Raw genomic sequence first — 6,390 nt, forward strand, 5'->3', positions numbered from 1 at the left:
GGGGTGGGGGTCACCGGAGCTGGGGCTCGCCGGGGGAGGAGGCCGGACGGCAGAGCGGTGGTGAGGAGGCCGACCAATGGCACGGTGGGGAGGAGGCCGCTCAGAGGCGTGCTGGGAGGAGGCCGGTCGGAGGCGCGCTGGGAGGAGGCCGACCGGAGGCGCGCTGGGAGGAGGCCGACCGGCGGCGCGGTGGGGAGGAGGTCAGGCGGCGGTGGGAATGGGGAGGAGGTGGTAAGAAGGATCTGCGGGGGGATTAGGGTAGTTTTCTTCTTTTGGGCCGGCCGCGCCTTATAGGGACCGAGGGTAATAGAATAATATTTTGTTACCGGTAACAAAATAGTCCAGCCCTATATACCCTATATATATATATATATAAAGTCTATTTAATACCCTGGGTGAGGAATAAGTAATTCTTCACCCTGGTCAGTCGACCACTGTTTGGTTCAACCTAGCACAAACCGATGTAAAATTATAGCCAAAATTTGATTGTGCCATCATAATTTTGCGTTGACGCTGGAAGGTCACGGGGATTAGGAGCTAGCCCACCCCCCATACATTTTTTTCAATTAATTAAGATGGGAGCGGTTTCGTCTGACCGCCGACAAGCGAGCGGTGATTGGCGGAGGGCTCGACGGCGAGGTGGTCCGCAGAGAATTCTCATTGGATGATTCCCTCGCTCCCCTGTCCATCACTCCCATCTCCCCCTTTCCTCTTGTGCGACTGGGAGGCCGACAGCGGCGGCGGGGACAGAGCATACAACGATTCTGCGCCGGCAACCAATCCCAAATCACCCAGCCAGATTTACTATGTCCTCGACAGCCGGGTAAGGCACAGGTTCTCCACTTTTCTCACGCTCCCTCCCTCTTCATCTCTCTGTTTCCCGTCCGTCCCCTGCTCACCCTGCTAGATCTGAATGATTGCCTTGCAGGGATGAAGGTCATGCTCGCGGCTCGCCGCCGTATGTCCAGAATCAATGCCACGTCCGCCTACAATTCCATCCAGGCTCGCTAATCTGCATCCATGTTTCTTTTCTGATCTCTTCCCAATCTGACCTGTTCACATAATTTTATACGGCCATATTTTAGATAGGCTCTTGATGAGTGCACCATGTATCCATGGTTGCAAAATGATTCCTGAGATTTCCTTGGTAAAATATCTGGAATATTTTAGTTGTACATAAATTTGTTGTGCCATCATAACCATTTGTTTATTCACTAGTATAAAAATACCAAAGTGAATTCTCTATACATACATACAAGAAGCACCTCTTTAATTAGTAATTTGCTGGTAGAATCATCGATCTGTTATTATTTGACATAAGAAAGCTATTACAAATGCTATAGGCAATTGCATGGAAATTGATCTGAGAAATTGTTGTCGAGATAGGTAATCAAATACTTGAGAACAGTTGCTCTTTAAGATTTCCTGAGCTTTACTCTGGGTGCTCAAGTGAAGCAATTACTTCTCACTGGAGGGTTTGTTTCTTTACTGGACTGGTCATGTTGTTCCTATTTTCTCTTTTATTCAGATATACCTTGGATTTCTAAATAAGAAAGAGGTATGCTGAACAAGATTCAGGTCGTGCTAAGACATCAACAATCTATGCCAACAAGCCTCCACTATCTATTGCAGAAATGAAGAACCGTATGTGTTGATTGCTTATCCTGAATATGATTTGGGGTGAATAAGGCCCGACTAGCTTCTAAATCTGCTGAACTGTACTGATCATGGTGTCATGGTGTGAAACTAATTTTTCTTTTGCTCTTCTAAAGGCCATCTCACCTTCGCAATGATTCATATTTTGCCAAAGGAGATGGCTCAGTTGGAAATTATGTTCTGCTTCTTGATTCTTATGCTAATTCTCTGTCTGTTTGTAGGATTGCTGGTGATGTTCAGAATAATAAGGGAAGTGCCTTAAACCTGAATATCAAATGAAAAGTTGAGCTGCACGTTGGGGTCTGTATCCTTGCCGTGGTGGCTTGTTATTGATACAGTCTTTTATATTTGAATGCCCGCTACTCTCGCACATATACATATCTTTCATTATAGATGCAAATTTGGAGCCACTTAAATTTGCTTGCCTGTCGTTTTACTTAGCAATCTGCAAGAAAAAGAAAGGCACCATAGATTGTTTGGCAATAATGATCGACATAAATTAGCAGTCTATATATTTATTAAATTCTGAATTACTTGTCCTCGTGTCTTTAGTGATATGGTTGCTTTGCCTTACAATCAAATTTTCAATTAGTAATGGTGAGTACAGTAGACTGTTTAAGCAACTAAGCAACTCAAGTCCCATGGTGATTACAAATCATGAGTGGCTGCTGCACTAGTCTCGTATGTTGGTGTGAATAGCCATATTTGAATGGATAGCTCTACAAGATAGGAAAATAGTTTAGTGTGCATTGAAACAATAGTTACAGAGTTTTGCCTTTTTGTTTTGTTTCTGTGTACTTTTGATTCATACCTGCAACATCGTATTATTGGTTCGTGTGATTCTGATGAATTTGGTACATGCAAAATCCCTCTGCGATATCTTTGATTTCGACATTGTTACTAGTTTAGGGTATTGAAATCCTGTTAATCCTAAAGTGTTATATGTGCTTGTGTGTTGGTGTCCTCTACATGTTTGTTCTTATACTTACGAGAACTGAAAATATTCTGTTTTTCAGGTATCCGTTCAAGTGGTTGATGGCTAATGTATGATGGATAAAGAGTAGCGTCTTGGTATTTATGGTATGTACATGTAGTTTTAAATTGAAATTTCAAAACATCTTTTACAAATAACCAGCAGCAAAATCCAGGTTGTGAGAAGAAAAGTGAACCTCAATGCCACCGTACAATTAATAGGATACTATGTTGCTTCCAGCCCGTGGATAAGAATGTTTTAGTCGCTGGGGTCCTAGAGAGATTGGTGAACAGATGAAGCTGATGGGAGATCTCTGGTCACCTGCAAGTTAAGCTAATTTAAGATCAAGTTCGACAATTACTTAGTTTCAAGTTCAGCAGTACCGCAGTAGTTAGTATTCAAGTTCAGCAGCAATTTTGTAATAGTGATTTCTGAAATTTTCATGTTGCTGGTTAGTTACTGCTAAGTGGCATTCAATTGTATCAGGACGAATTTTATTTGTAATCTCTAGGCTGGAATTTTTTTTAGTGAGATATTTCCTGAAACCACTACATGGAATATATTTATGACACCACATTGTTACTCCGTGGTTACCAAGAATGCCTTGTGTACAGAATACATTAATTGGACGAGACTTGCCTGCTCCCCCCGCCGTGTGCCCATCCGTGCTTCCGCGTACGTGGCTTGTTTTGATTGGAACAAAATAAGGCCCGGCCCCACCCCCTTAAAATCAGGGGGGAGATGATTAGATTAGAAAAAGAAAATAAAAAAAGACAGTCGTAGGATGAAATGGGAGCACGAATGGATGCATGGGAAGGGAGTAGGCAAGCCGGATCCGAATTAATGGCCTATGTTTCTTATGTTTACAAAAAATGCCTCGTGCAGAATTGACATAGTGCTAGTGCTTGCCTATGTTAGTTAGGAGTAACATATTTCCGTGCTACAGCCGGTGTACTCAGTCCAATAGAAATAGTAGTAGATCAAGACGTAAAATACCTGGAATATAGGAATGCAGCCTTATATCTAAACAAATCAGGAACACGTCACTAGCAAGATGGGCCAGATTACTTCCTCGACTCAAAACTCTTTTCATAATCTTAGGGCAACATCATTGGCTTTTCTATACTGGCACATCGATGCACTGCATAGGTTGCACACATACATGACTGACGTAAATTACCAGCATGCATGAGGTAATATTACGGTGCTTCTTTTGCTTTACGGGATAGAGACGGGTTCCTTCTTCAAACAGTAATTTTACCCCACATGTTTTTGTTTCTTATGTTTTGAATTGCGGACGTGGGAGATAGGCTGGGGTGAGGAATAAGTATTCCTCACCCAGGATGACAAATAGCGCGACCCTATATATATATATATATATATATATATATATACACACACACACACACACTAGCAAAAGGGCCCGTGCGTTGCAACGGGGTAACAAAAATATGCATTGACCACATATTATGATGAGTATTGCTAAAAAACTCAGTACAATGAGTGAGTTGTAAAAAAAAACTCAGTACAATGAGTGTTGAGTGCATGAAGATTTTGACTATCTCAAGTCTAGACTTGTGTAGACATGGTTGTAATCTCAAGGAATTGATAGACTCTGCTTGACCTATGTTTATGAATCATGCACATTGCCTTTATCCATCCAATACATGTTTGTTTCATGACCTAAAATGGTGAAATCAAACCAGACAGAACTGTACATGGTTACGAATTAAATCATAGTCTGCTCAAGCAACCTAAACTCAGCCTTGACTCAGTGGAGTGGTGAGATGCTAGGACACGGGGATACAACATTATTGGAGGGGCACCGAGGACAATGGCCTGCTTTTACGCCAGACTTCGAGTCCTCCTCATGAGACGAGTGTGAGAGACATGCTTCTCCCTGCCAGCACGACACATCACCTACCTATAATTCCACCCTTGTTTTATTTTTGATCTTTTAACCTATAAATTCCCTACCTTCCACTAACTTGCATATTTTATAACGTTTTCTTATTTTATTTTATGCATTTTGATTTCATCATGCCATTTATAATGTTTCACACCAAATTAAAAACTATGAATCTTTTTAGAAAATCATTTGATCTTTCCTTCCATTTTATACAATTGCTTTTCCAAATTCCTTTTTGAGCTTTTCAAAAAATCAAATGCCTTTTTATACTTCAAGTTTTGTCCCCAAACTTTCCGAATCACCATTTTATTACTTTACCATGGTCCACCAAAATTTTCAACATACTTGTACACTTCTAAAACCTTGTCATAGTTCTAACCTATTTGAATAAATTCAAATGTGTTTTAATTTAAACCTTGTATTGCCCACTTCTAATTTTCTTGGAATAAGCACATTTTTGCGAGTCCAGGAAAAATAGCACCTTGCCAAAACCCCATTCCTAATCCTCTCTCCTTTTTACTCTTTATCTATTTATATTTAATAAACAGAGAAAATGTTAAAATTAGGGGAGAGAGAGAGAGAGGGAAACAGCAGCGCAGTATCTAAACCGGCCGCCCATTCGGCCTTAGGTCCAGCTCAGCCACACCTTAACGTAACTTAGCAATCCAATTTGTTCTGTTACTCAAAAAAAAGCAATCCATTCTGTTCTAAAAAAAGCAATCCAATCGATTCCTTGGATAGCCTCGATTCCTTTCTCCCACCTCACGCCGTCAAGGGAGGCGCCCCCACGCGCACACCCGATCCCTGGCACTGGCCGGTTCCGCCCCACCCCGGCGAGGTTGCACCGCCGCCGGCCTCGCTCTTCCTCGCCTCACCTTAGTGCTCCTCCTCTCCTGGTTCATCGCGGCACCATGGCCGAGCCGCTCGCCTCCGTCCCCATGACACGCATGGCCACCACCTCCGCGGCTGTACCCTGCACCGCGCCACCGCAGCCTCGTCTAACCTCATGTCGCCGCACCACCCCTCCTTTCTCACTTCTCTCCCTCACCTCCCTGTCCCCTTTCTCACTTCTCTCCCTCACCTCCCTGTCCCCTTTCTCACTTCTCTCCCTCACCTCCTTGTCCCCTTTCTGCCCATGGATCCGTCTGGGAAGCCGCGCTCCAGCCTTCCTCGTCGTCATCGGTGACCCCCGCCTTGCCACCACTAGTAGAAAAAGGACCTAATATGTGAAACATTAGTACCGGTTGGCATATGAGCCGGCACTAATGCTCCCATTAGTGCCAGTTCAAATGACTTGACGGGAGGTGACCTTTAGTACCGGTTCTTTGGGAATCGTTAGTACCGGTTTGTGCCACGAACCGGTACTAAAGATGCTGGTGCCCAGCCAGCACCTTTAGTACCGGTTCGTGGAACGAACCGGTACTAAATAGGTTGTGGCAGACGCTATTTTTAGTCCCACCTCGCTCCCCTAACAAGAATTTGACCACCTTAAGTATGTTACTTCTCAAACCATCCCAAGCATTTGGTCTTCATTGAACTCTATGTGTAGGATCTGTGGCTGCAATAGGAGTCTTCGCGAGTTCTTAAATCGGTGGTAGATTCCTATTGATCATCAAAGATCGTTGATGATCAATGTATTTTTTATATGTACTTCTGTGTAGCAGTAGCGCGCGTTTTGGCTGAAAGGCGGTACTGATCAATGTATTTTTTCTGCGTTTAGATGCACAATTTAAAGAAGAAGAAGAAGAAGAAGAGGAGGAGGAGGAGGAGGAGGAGGAAGAAGAAGAAGAAGAAGAAGAAGAAGAGGAGGAGGAGGAGGAGGAAGAAGAAGAAGAAGAAGAAGCAGAAGAAG

General features: G+C 43.3%; 1 long non-coding RNA gene across 1 annotated transcript; it reads left to right on the forward strand.

The window, feature by feature from the left end:
- Nucleotides 1-605: 605 nt before the first annotated feature.
- LOC123093242 (uncharacterized) lies at nucleotides 606-3,107 on the forward strand. Its single transcript, XR_006445216.1, has 5 exons — nucleotides 606-823; nucleotides 929-1,644; nucleotides 1,878-1,956; nucleotides 2,673-2,736; nucleotides 2,795-3,107. It is a non-coding gene; the product is annotated as an uncharacterized lncRNA (long non-coding RNA).
- Nucleotides 3,108-6,390: the final 3,283 nt, after the last annotated feature.

The sequence above is a fragment of the Triticum aestivum genome, chromosome 1B, assembly GCF_018294505.1.
Source record: "Triticum aestivum cultivar Chinese Spring chromosome 1B, IWGSC CS RefSeq v2.1, whole genome shotgun sequence".
Classification (NCBI taxonomy): domain Eukaryota; kingdom Viridiplantae; phylum Streptophyta; class Magnoliopsida; order Poales; family Poaceae; genus Triticum; species Triticum aestivum.